At 34.5% G+C, this 13,605-nt stretch overlaps 1 protein-coding gene across 7 annotated transcripts in view; it reads left to right on the top strand.

The window, feature by feature from the left end:
* LOC117321526 (thrombospondin type-1 domain-containing protein 7A-like) overlaps positions 1-13,605 on the top strand; it is a 282,966-nt gene that overhangs the window by 77,322 nt on the left and 192,039 nt on the right. For 6 of the 7 annotated variants that reach the window (XR_004531377.1, XR_004531376.1, XM_033875962.1 and 3 more), the window contains exon 1: positions 11,663-11,691. The gene's annotated coding sequence lies outside the window, so the exon portion shown is untranslated. Of the gene's footprint in view, positions 1-11,662; positions 11,692-13,605 lie in introns of those variants that run through there. The other variant, XM_033875956.1, reaches the window with a different exon arrangement.

Below are 13,605 nucleotides of genomic sequence, written 5' to 3'. Positions count from 1 at the left end.
ACAATGTTAAGTTGAATGTGTCAAACAACATGACAATGTTAAGTTGAATGTGTCAAACAACATGACTTTGTTAAGTTGAATGTGTCAAACAACCTGACAATATTTAGTGGAATATGTCAAACAACATGACAATGTTAAGTTGAATGTGTCAAACAACATGACAATGTTAAGTTGAATGTGTCAAACAACATGACTTTGTTAAGTTGAATGTGTCAAACAACCTGACAATATTTAGTGGAATATGTCAAACAACATGACAATGTTAAGTTGAATGCGTCAAACAACATGACAATGTAAGGTGGAATATTTCATCTTTCCCCTTTGACATTAATCACACTGATTACTTGAACCTATCAAAGCTGCATTAGTAGTAAAATATCAGCTGTAAAAGTGATAAGACGTTTACATGACTTCAGTATAAACTCCTCAGGCTTGCCTATAATTACATTTATTGTACTACAGTGATTTAAATTCAATCTTCCAAATTGCCATTATTTATCATCTTATTTTGGATTTTTTGTTAAATGTATTAATGTTGCTATTATTTCTATTTTATTAATGGAAGCTTTCGTGATTGTACATCCGGCCAAAGAAAATTTAATTTGGTAATGAGATTCAAAATATCTCCATTATCTAACTAATTTTCTAAATTTATAATTGTGATTGCTAATCAATATCACTTATCTCTGATTAGCTTTGAAGCATCATTAGATATAAGATTTATATCATCCTTATTTGAAAATAGTGAATAATGAGTGAAAGTGCTACATGTATATGGTATTTATAAAACATTCAGTAAGTTGATAAATGCTTGTAATATTATATTATTTTATAAGTTAAATAAATTCCACATTGTATTGACCTGGGTGTATGATTCTACTTATTAATAACTAGTGTTTATTAGAAGATTGATTGATTTATTAGAAAATTGACGAGGATGATGATGATGATGATGATGATGTGTGTGTATGTGTGCTTATTTATTTGTCCCTGTACTGTTTTAAATATTTAAAAAAATCACATGGAAGAAATGTTTTTAAGAAACAATACAAGTATGACCTTGAAATACAGTCCAATGGGTCAAGGTCAAATGTAGTAGAAACTGTAGGACAGTTTGGCTGGTGACATTGCTCTATTTGTTTGATTAAGTTTATATTTGGGAAAGATATTTTAAGAGTCTCCCAATGGAATTAGATTTTAATGTGATTTGATGGAAATTAACTAATTATTTAAAAAGCAGCTGCAGGAAGTTTGGATCTATGTCAACTTAACTGGGGCTGAGAGTACAATAGACAACTTAACTGGGGCTGAGAGTACAATAGAAAACTTAACTGGGGCTGAGAGTACAATAGACAACTTAACTGGGGCTGAGAGTACAATAGACAACTTAACTGGGGCCGAGAGTACAATAGAAAACTTAACTGGGGCTGAGAGTACAATAGACAACTTAACTGGGGCTGAGAGTACAATAGACAACTTAACTGGGGCTGAGAGTACAATAGAAAACCTATGGATATATTCTGTGTGGGACTAATACTGTCTCCTGATGAGGAGGGAAACAATCCTCAGGAGAATTATAAGCAGACAGGATTCTAATACAGGACTCTGTAAATTACGTTTGGTTGATTAAAGTTTGTTAAAAAAGTGGGATATGTCTCACAATATCTGAATAAAACACAGTTCTCATATCTTGTGTTTAACTGAGTAACACAAAAGACAGCTGTGATATCTTGTGTCTTACTGAGTTACACAAAGACAGCTGTGATATCTTGTGTCTTACTGAGTTACACAAAGACAGCTGTGATATCTTGTGTCTTACTGAGTCTACACAAAATACAGCTCTAATATCTTGTGTGTAAATAAGTTACACAAAAGACAGCTGTGATATCTTGTGTCTTCCTGAGTTACACAAAGACAGCTGTGATATCTTGTGTGTTACTGATTGACACAAAAGACAGCTGTGATACTTGTGTGTAAATAATTAACACAAAAGACAGCTGTGATATCTTGTGTGTTACTGATTGACACAAAAGGCAGCTGTGATATCTTGTGTGTAATTAAGTTACACAAAAGACAGATGTGATATCTTGTGTGTAAATAAGTTACACAAAAGATAGCTGTGATATCTTGTGTGTTACTGATTGACACAGAAGACAGCTGTGATACTTGTGTGTAAATAATTAACACAAAAGACAGCTGTGATATCTTGTGTGTTAATACAAAGTCTTCACAGCAGACATGTTCTGACATAGTATGTGTTACAAAGTCTACATCATTAATAGAGCTGTATTTAGCGTTTCAGTTTGTTTAATGATATTACTAATGGCCAATAAATGCTGTACTTGATCTGTACACAACGTAATGGATTTGTTCTGTTTACATTTTCCTAGAAAACGATATAATTGCCCCAGAGGAGGAGGTGGTGTATGGTTTGTGGGGAAAGAAATTGATTATATAATCACATAACAAATATCCCTGTTGAGGTGTTAAATCCTTTGGTGGGTGGAAGACGTATCATTTTACAATGGAGGTTCCAGCCACACTTTCTCCTCTGGATTTAAGTACAATGCTTTTGTGGTGATGCTTTCAATTATCTTTTTTTTTCACACAGAAAGATAATTTTTCTATATTGCGTGCATTATTTTGATCTGTTGTGCAAAGTATTGATAAAATTGTCAGTATCACCAACAGTAAATGCCAAGGTATTGCTAGTTTCCTGTTATTATTCAGATTTCCTACGGGAATTTTGAATTCTCCGCTGTGTTTATTTAGTTGTTGTCAAGCAGGTTACATAAACATTATTGCAAACAAAACACATAAAAGCAGCCATAATCTGATGTTCAATCCTTGGTATTATTAAACCATGATTCTCCCCAAGATCACAGTTGGTATATTACTTATTTAGAAGTAAACGACATTTTTCCTCCAGCTTCAATTGTCATGTTTGATTGGTTGATGTGTCAGAATAGACGTGGAATTATTTTCTTTCCAATAAACTTTGTATGTTCCTTAAAGTACAGAAACAAGATTGGATGTAGATCTATATACACAGCCAATGTGAGAGGTAACATTGACTAATTCTGTCCCTCCAAATACTGTCTAGTGTAACAGTACATGTTGTAAAGGATTCTGTTTGAATAGCTAAATATCATTTGCAGTACTTGTGCAGGATTGCCTCCCAGTGCCTGCTAAACATCCTAACTCTGGTATTAATTACTCTCGCTGATCCTTACTCTCAATCCAGTCTGCCAAAGCTATCCCATTGATTTTGTCAAATATGATATAGTCCTCCCTATAATCATCTCTCAGTTGTATTAAATCTCTTCTGCTGGGGAAGAACAAGAGTTTGCAGTTCAGAGTTTTTAGAGAAAGTCATATTGGGTAAGGGCAAAAATGATTGGCAGTTCATCATAACCAATCAGAGATGGCCAGACACATTGTGATCATCAGGATTTAATTTAAGGTAAGGGTTCTCTTTCATTACCCTGTTGTTATTGTTTGTCCTTAGGAAGCGGTTTTGACCTGGAGATTTAAATTTGCACTGCCTTAATCGACCGGATACAATTCATCGCGTTAAAAAGCTTGAAGCTCTTAACTGATACTCTCTGGACACAATGAATGTTGATAGGATTAGCAAGATGTGGCACAGAAGAAAATAAATTTTCAGTGTGACATATTACTCAGGAAGCAATACTTCGGGAAACACAATTAGCATCATAATTACCATAAACTGTTTCAGATTAAAAGAGAATTAGAAAAAAATACCCCCTTAATTTCCAATTTTTACAAATCAAGATTTAAACTCTGTGTTAGCTGCATATTGTCTCAAAAACACCAAATCTAGGGAAGCTTAAAATGTTCAGTTGTGAGGAAAATAAAAATTGGAACAAGTTTTAAAGTCTTTTCAATGAAGAGATGCATATGGTTAAACTGATCAATTTTCATTTTGAGATTTCTGCTGTCGGAGACAAAGAGGCCATTTACATGCTGTTGTGTGTGTCTGTTATTCTGAAATCAGACTGGAAACATCCATCACTTCCCTCAATTTGTTGGAAAAGAAAACCAGAAAATGCCTCCTGGAATTTAAAGACACAAAAAGTTCAACAAATTTATGGTCTCAAAATATGATTGTGCTGCTATGTATTGAGCTACAGAACATGTTACGGTAAAACTCTGTAATCTTTGATACAGTAGCAATATCTGTAACATAAACAAGCAAGGATTGAAAATATTGAAGTTTTTTTCTGTGCTGACAGTTTTTTAAACAAATTTATGAACTTGTGTATTTCAATCCTTTTCCATCTATAAAAATATGAAACAATGAATTAGTTTTGTAGTAAGAGTCACATGATGCTTAATCAATACAAAACAATATTTCGAGTATCTATTTTGTAAAACTAATTTGCTGCTAATGAAAAATATATTATGCTCAGGAGAGACATATTTGGATGATGATAGATATCCCAGACATTGAGTAATGATAATGTCTGGAGGGTCTGCATATGTATACACTGGTAATGAGAGTTACTTACTTTACATACATTTAAAAAAAATTATTTCTTTATAAAAAATTTTGCCGATATTGTGTATGCATAACACAAATATCAGCAAAAAGCTATAAAAGAAATTAGAAAAAAGTACACGAGTTTTAATTTCTAGTTTTTCCAGTTTAAAACTAGAAAAAAAGGAGACAAAAACAAAACAAATGGACAAAATTTAAGTGTTGCCTGTACTGTAACATTACCTCCTTAATTTGTACCTCAATAATCCTAGCAAAACAGTGTAAGAAATGTCCTTCATTGATGGATAGTGTCTGACAGATATATAGCTTGATATATATACTGGTGTAAAGTTTCATGACTATTTTCCTGGCATAAACTACTCAAAACAAGACAATCACATTAGTAGCAATAGTGATAAGAATTTGTCAAAATTAGGGAACAGTCTGCAAGTTTGGTTTGAACTGCTATTATTGCCCAATCAGGACAAACTTATAGTTTACTAAAAGAGGACTATGTCCCTCCTATAAATAATTAACTAAAAGAGGACTATGTCACTCCTATAAATAATTTACTAAAAGAGGACTATGTCCCTCCTATAAATAATTTACTAAAAGAGGACTATGTCCCTCCTATAAATAATTTACTAAAAGAGGACTATGTCCCTTCTGTTCATAGTTTACTAAAAGAGGACTATGTCCCTTCTGTAAATAGTTTACTAAAAGAGGACTATATCCCTCCTGTAAATAGTTTACTAAAAGAGGACTATGTCCCTTCTGTAAATAGTTTACTAAAAGAGGACTATGTCCCTCCTGTGAATAGTTTACTAAAAGAGGACTATATCCCTCCTGTAAATAGTTTACTAAAAGAGGACTATGTCCCTTCTGTAAATAGTTTACTAAAAGAGGACTATATCCCTCCTGTGAATAGTTTACTAAAAGATGACTATATCCCTTCTGTGAATAGTTTACTAAAAGAGGACTATATCCCTTCTGTGAATAGTTTACTAAAAGAGGACTATATCCCTCCTGTGAATAGTTTACTAAAAGAGGACTATATCCCTTCTGTGAATAGTTTACTAAAAGAGGACTATATCCCTCCTGTAAATAGTTTACTAAAAGAGGACTATGTCCCTTCTGTGAATAGTTTACTAAAAGAGGACTATGTCCCTCCTGTGAATAGTTTACTAAAAGAGGACTATATCCCTCCTGTAAATAGTTTACTAAAAGAGGACTATTTCCCTCCTGTGAATAGTTTACTAAAAGAGGACTATTTCCCTCCTGTGAATAGTTTACTAAAAGAGGACTATATCCCTCCTGTGAATAGTTTACTAAAAGAGGACTATATCCCTTCTGTGAATAGTTTACTAAAAGAGGACTATATCCCTCCTGTGAATAGTTTACTAAAAGAGGACTATATCCCTCCTGTGAATAGTTTACTAAAAGAGGACTATATCCCTCCTGTGAATAGTTTACTAAAAGAGGACTATATCCCTCCTGTGAATAGTTTACTAAAAGAGGACTATGTCCCTCCTGTGAATAGTTTACTAAAAGAGGACTATGTCCCTCCTATAAATAATTTACAAAAGAGGACTATGTCCCTCCTGTAAATAGTTTACTAAAAGAGGACTATATCCCTCCTGTAAATAGTTTACTAAAAGAGGACTATGTCCCTCCTATAAATAATTTACTAAAAGAGGACTATGTCCCTCCTGTAAATAGTTTACTAAAAGAGGACTATGTCCCTCCTGTGAATAATTTACTAAAAGAGGACTATATCCCTCCTGTAAATAGTTTACTAAAAGATGACTATGTCCCTTCTGTGAATAGTTTACTAAAAGAGGACTATATCCCTTCTGTGAATAGTTTACCAAAAGAGGACTATATCCCTTCTGTGAATAGTTTACTAAAAGAGGACTATATCCCTCCTGTGAATAGTTTACTAAAAGAGGACTATATCCCTCCTGTGAATAGTTTACTAAAAGAGGACTATATCCCTCCTGTAAATAGTTTACTAAAAGAGGACTATATCCCTTCTGTGAATAGTTTACTAAAAGAGGACTATTTCCCTCCTGTGAATAGTTTACTAAAAGAGGACTATGTCACTCCTGTGAATTGTTTACTAAAAGAGGACTATGTCCCTCCTGTGAATAGTTTACTAAAAGAGGACTATATCCCTCCTGTGAATAGTTTACTAAAAGAGGACTATATCCCTCCTGTGAATAGTTTACTAAAAGAGGACTATATCCCTCCTGTAAATAGTTTACTAAAAGAGGACTATATCCCTTCTGTGAATAGTTTACTAAAAGAGGACTATATCCCTCCTGTGAATAGTTTACTAAAAGAGGACTACAGTAATCCCTCGACCTATCGCCACTCGATAATACCGCCACCCTCGCATACCGCCACCTTGTCCCCTAGAACGGATTTTTGCACTCTTTAATTCCCCCGTTAAGTCCGCCACCCTCGCATACCGCCATCCGCCATATGCTTTCAAAAACAAATGTACCGAATCACTGTATATTTCCCTCGATTTCACCGCCATGTTTTTATCGCCGTGGAACTCTTTAGTGTTCTATTTTTAGATACTGGTACTTCCCCATTCAAGCACAGGTGAAGTTACGCTTCAGTGATTCTATTCGCTGATCGAATCGTCATCGGTATTGACAAGAGGAATGTTTGTTTTGTAATAAAACAAGTTATGAATTCTACTCACATTGTGTATGTGTTGTTTGTTTCTGAGTCTCGGCCATTCACAATGGAGACTCCAAAGCGAAAAAGATTGCTATTAGACCACGTACAGAAAACTGCGATCGTCAATTTTGCAAGTGAAAATCCCAAAAACTCTCATCAACAGATTGCAAATCATTTTTCTGCTTTGTGGGATTTACCTATAAAAAGACGAACTGTTGGTGATATTGTGTAGACTCTTGCAGAATGATTTCAAAAAAATTATCGGAAATTATCACAGACCATATGCGACAAAAGCATATCAGTGTTTTTTTTACCAAACTACAAAAACAATTAGCATGTTTAGACACTCTTACTGTTCAGTAACTGAAATTGAAATGTTTGTGTTTTCTGATTTGATCACAATAAAAGACGTTGGATTCCTACATTTTTGTTTTTGTCAAATTCGATACTACCGCCACCCTCTTTATACCGCCAATTACAACAAGAACAAAAGGTGGCGGTATAACGAGGGATTACTGTATGTCACTCCTGTGAATTGTTTACTAAAAGAGGACTATGTCCCTCCTGTGAATAGTTTACTAAAAGAGGACTATATCCCTCCTGTGAATAGTTTACTAAAAGAGGACTATATCCCTCCTGTCCATTGTATCATGTTCACGATGACAGATAACAGAATCAGCTGATCTTGATAACTGATGGTAAATTTATCAGTGCTTCATGCTCCTGAAATACCATTATTGTTCATTTATTCATATACTGACATATCAAAATACTTTATTCTAGGAGGTTTTGGGAACCCTACACTTGTTTTACTGCTCTGGTTTTCTAAAGTCACAATAAATCAGGTATCTACAAATTGAGGAGATCCTGTTGTTTCAGTGCTTGTTTGTGTACATAAAAGGGAGTTTACTTGGAGAATGTGTCTGTGAAGATTTAGTGGTGAAACAAGCTGACAGTTATGTAGCCAAGGCGGTGATAAATATCTATATACTTGGATTCAATCATCTTGGGGATACAGGATTGTTATATCAAGTATGGTTAGCTTCATATGTCTGATACGGAATAAAATTGTTTTATCTCATTAAGTTAACCAAGCAAGTCTGGTGTTGACACAATGAAATCTTATGGACATTTCCTGAAGCCAAGTTGATGTTATCAGCAATCTTATACTGTTTTGATCCAGCTATTTAGAAATTATCAGCCAAACGTTTTCAGAAAACTCCTTCAGGTTTCTTTATTTAAAAAAAAAATAATTTCAAAGTCATAGAAATGTTCTCAGATTACGCGAAAGTTCTGCACATACATTTTTTGTAACAAATTTGTAGGAGTTATGCCCCTTTTGAAAAATGTATTTATTTTGAAGATATTTTCACTTTGATTTGCATGCTAGAAAGATGTTGATAAAACTTGCTATACCAATCTTAACTACATAATGATTATTGCTGTGTATGGAATTTTCACAGGAGTTTTTCCACTACATTTGAAAAAAATCTTTACATTGTTGTGTTCTGTGATATGAAGGGAATGAAGGGAGATAATTCTGCATTATTGGAGGTTCAAAATCACCATATAATATCATATAATGATATAGCTAGTGTAATAGTACTTGTTTTCAGATATTTTCAATAAAATGGTGACCTTTAAGGGCAGTAGATGATAATTGGGGTTACTCGGAGAGATTTCTGATATCTTGTTTAGAGAGGACAGTTGTGACTCACTGTTTCTGTTTCCCCATTAGTGTAATTGAAGTGGAGGAGATAATCTCAACACATTGCTAATTACAACTGTCCTATCATTGTTTGGGGATACACGGAAAGTCATTAGGACAGATTAAATTTGGTATTAACTTCAAATTAGGGGGGGGGGGGGGGGGGGGGGGGGGATATAACAGGTAATATTCCAGCTATCAAATTTGTCGTCATAGGTGTCATTGTCTTGGTATAATGATAGTGTTAAACCATGGGTTGTTACAGATATCTGTCAGATATATTGTAGATTATAATGGAGTAGGTGTCATATAGCAGTGATTGTGTTGTTTATGATGTGTTGTAGGGTGTGAAGTCAGAAACAGTATCGGGTACTGATTAGAAATGAACTCATATTGAATATAGTGACATTGGTTTAAGATAAGCTGTAAATTATTAATACACAATTTGTAAGATAAACTACTTCTGACATTCAACTCTTTTCTGAAATTGACATGGTATGGAATTAAAGTGTTACTGCCATACAACTTTAAAAGAGATTGAGTCCCCACTTATTTTACTGATCTGTATAAACAAAACTTGATCGTTATAATTATTTATAGATCAAGTTCTAAATTGTCTGACTTAATATACAGTCCATGTCAAACATAACACCTGGAATGATAGTGATAGGGAATTATATTAAAATCTCGGTTACATAGGAAACAGAGCCAGGCTGTTTATGACTTTCAGTACCTGATAGCCGTGTTAAAAGTGGATTGTATCTATTAAATCGTTAGGTATTAATGAATGTGAGATCAATTAGTTCTACACTACAGGAAATTAGTCTTTATATCCGCAGTGTTACATTAAATCAATTGAAACCTGGGGATATTGAGAGGATGTTTGAGACTAAACAGTGAGAGGCCTGAAGGAGTTACACCTGGATTATTGACACTTATTAACAAATTAATGAAGATTCTCACCTAATTGATAGAGGTTTATATCTACACCTTTCTGGTTCTCTCAACATATTCCAGGAAGCTGTTGATGTTAGGGACATAATGATTGTAATGCAGCTATTAAAGAAGAATCTTTCACAATTTAAAGGTTTTTCAATTTATACAAGTTAGCCTTTCTTACAAGCAGAGGATGTGTTATGGAAAATTAGTGTTTGGTACTTAATGGTGCCATTCTGCTTATCTCATTTATAAGTGTCTTTTTAAACTTGGAAAATAGAATGTCTGAATATACTGAATGAGACCAAGGAAGTGTTATTGGTCATCAGACACCTCATCAACAAGACAAACAAACACTCTGATTGTCATTAAGCAGAGTGGTCATTCTTTGACCATCAACTGATCTACTGATTGGCAGTTTTGACAGTTTGCTGAAAGATCTGATAGATGAAATAGGGGTCGGGAAGGTCCTGAAGTAAAATGAGATGATCTGGGGGTCATAAGTGTGTGTCGGTCACATGTCGTCTGTCAATTTTCTTATTGGACTAGATATTGACCATCGACATGACATTGTTGTCCAGGATTGGTGAAATAATAGACAGTTGTCCTAACCTGGTCGAAATGAAGCCACCAGAAGAGGGAGATAGGAAATTAATCATTGATGTAGGGGACAGGGGGATGGCTGATTTACAACTATTCAAATTTACAGTTGAAATGAAAGCCTGATACATGTGGGTGGCCATTAGCAGTTATACAACTGTCCAGTTTAGGGTTGAAAAGTAACTAAGTTAGCTACCAAATCAATATGTATAGAAATGTGGACGTCTGGCTCATTACTGCTCATTGTATAGCCAGAAATCTTATCTATCAGTCCTTCGATCAATCAAAACACAACCAGCATTTAGACCAATTTCCTATCGTACTGACTTCATTTTGACCTCAGATTGACAAGTCTGCGACCTTTGACCAATTGGCTGGGTTGTGAAGTTATACAAGTTTCTAATATTTTTATCTCCATCAGCTAAACCTTGATGTCCATCCATTTCCCTTTGTCACGTTATTGAGCAATAAAAAGACATTGGTATTATCACATCATAATGTTTATCTATCATGAATATTTATCTATAGGAAGCTAAGTAAGTAACTCTGCAGAGAAATGGCTATATCACAATTACCCTGGTATGATGGGGTTTATACAGATCTTTACCTCAGAATCGGCTGTGATTGACACAGTGCAACAAAGAGGTCGGATAACAAAGGTCCATTATTGTCATGTTTTAAGTGATAGAACAGAATAATTAAACTCCTTTGTGTTCTTACAGATAAGTCTAGAATTAACACTTGTACCATTTATGGTGCACTTTTATAGATAAAGCAGATCCGAGGTTCAAAGCTTTTAAAAAATGATTTTGTAATTGATCCTGTTGTTATGAATAAAAAATCATGATTTCATTTTACGTGTTTAAGACATGTTATTCCTAATTGATATAAAATGTGTTTCTGAAATTGTCATCAATATTGACGTTCTGTTTTGAAATATGTGAAAAATTACACTGTGTTAATATTAAATTGTCCTTCGTTTCATAAAAGTTCTTTGGAATATTCTAAATATATGAAAATGGAATAATTCATTTTAGTTCAAAGGGGCCATAGGATTTATGATGGTAACATCTTGACTTTGACCGGGTCATAGATGATAATGATGATATAAATGACTGTTTTCAGTGTGAAGAGTTTAGATGCGGTATTGACTTAAACTTCCATTAATTATAAAAATTATAAAGAATTTTGACATCTCTGAATTAATTAATTTGTTCTTTTTATTCTTTTACAGGAAAATCGTTGGCCACATCTGGTGAGTACATTTATTGTATAAATATTTGGAGGGAGAAGTTGTCTGAATCTGTTAAGTGGATTAACGTATATTGATTCTGCACTAGAAATGTGGACCCCGTCATCTTAAACGAATTTCTGACGTAATTTGTGGCAAAGATATAGAACTGTACATACAAGCTGACACTGTTAATGGTAGACAAAGTGTTTGTACTCTGTAGCACTATACCACAATACCCGATCTTCGTAACCATAGAGAGGCTGGCGATGAACAATCGGGGGCCTGGGGAGGTGAGTGGGTTCAGGGGTATTGTACAAACAGACATGAAATATTTGACTGTCTCTTTCACTTGAGGAAACGTATTTAGAAGTGTTTGTTTTCTTGTTTCTTCTGTCATGTAAATGGAGAATGCATTAGTTAAAGTGTTATGTGATTACCGTGTTTGTCATTTGAATTTATCATTTAGTTTTGTGTAAGTCGAAACGCAGAAACTTTTTCATGTAATTACCGTATTTGTTATATTGATTTTGCTTTTGAAACAATACTCCATTGGTAACAACCTTGTTAGATTACCCTATTGAATTCTTTGTCTGTGCTGGGACATCCTGTGTCGATCTCCCTGTCTACCATTGCCTTCGGGAGAATTCTGTCTCACCGAAAATACCAAAAGTATTTCGATTTTCAAAGTATTAGTGCACTACAATCAATTCCACTGGCTGAATAGGGTAGGATCAAAGATAGCTGTGGGATAAACAAGTCTAAGGTTTACTACATTGACTCCATAAGTTTTACTGATTTTCAAGTCAGTTTCAGACTACACATGTTAGCGGTCAGCGGTCAGCATTGCATGTTACACACGATCCTGGTCTGTTACCAGCGAAACTAGGGGGAGAGGACTAAAGGCTTCCTCTCAGTCAGTCATATCTACATATAATGCCAAAGTTTATGTCAGCGCTCTAGCGGCTTCATTCCTTGAGGGATTTTAATCAAACTTCTCACAATTACCAACAACCATCTCAGAGTTTGAGTTTATGGGTTATACTACTTTATGAAATCATTTATCAGTAATCTAGCAGCTTCATTCCTTGTGGAAATTTTATCAAAATTCACATAGTTATAAAGGACCACAATATATCTGAAATGTTTGAGTTTCAGTGTTATTGGGTCAAGGTCACCATGACTATTTTTAGAAATGCCTTCTTGGCCCTAGTGTATTCCTTTGAGAGAATTTCATCAAACTTCAGGCTTTTGTTAAGTATCATATTTTCTCTGACCCTGGACAGGGATACTTTATTTCGGTATGGGTATCCAAAGTTTTACTGGATGAGATTTTCTAATCTCACTCCAGGGAAAAGACAAGCTACATATGCTCTATTCACATTCTCAACAATTGTATGATGTCAAGGCAATAATACAATGATATCACGGCAACAATACAATGATGTCATGTTTTAGATACATGCGAGGGTAAACAGGGTAAGAGAAACAAAATTATTCACCCCCTTGTGAGTGAGACAGGCGGATTTCAACCCTCTGGGTAAGATTCTTAAGCAGCTAAACACTCAGCAAACCTCATGTTTGGCCACTAAGGAATCTCCCCCTCGGGTTGAGATCCCCCTGTCTTACTACCTAGGGGCTGAAAGATTCTATTAATCTCACAAATATGAGGCCAGGGTTGTTGGGTCATGGTTACAGTTACAATTTTTAGAAAATCATTATCAGCACAAATTCTATTGCTCTAGCAATACTCAGTATCTTAGGTGATAGAAGATTGATCATGCTAAGATATAAAACTTTGGAAATAAAAAACATACTATTTATGTACAATATGTGACTTCATAAAATGCTGTATGGTCCATAGATACACAATTCATTAAATCAATACATTATGAGGACATCAGTGGATCTAAAGGTTATCTAGAGCATCACCTGGTC

This window comes from Pecten maximus, chromosome 2 (assembly GCF_902652985.1).
Source record: "Pecten maximus chromosome 2, xPecMax1.1, whole genome shotgun sequence".
Lineage (NCBI taxonomy): Eukaryota > Metazoa > Mollusca > Bivalvia > Pectinida > Pectinidae > Pecten > Pecten maximus.
Note: the sequence above shows the minus strand (reverse complement) of the source record. Positions and strands in the feature narration are given on the sequence as shown.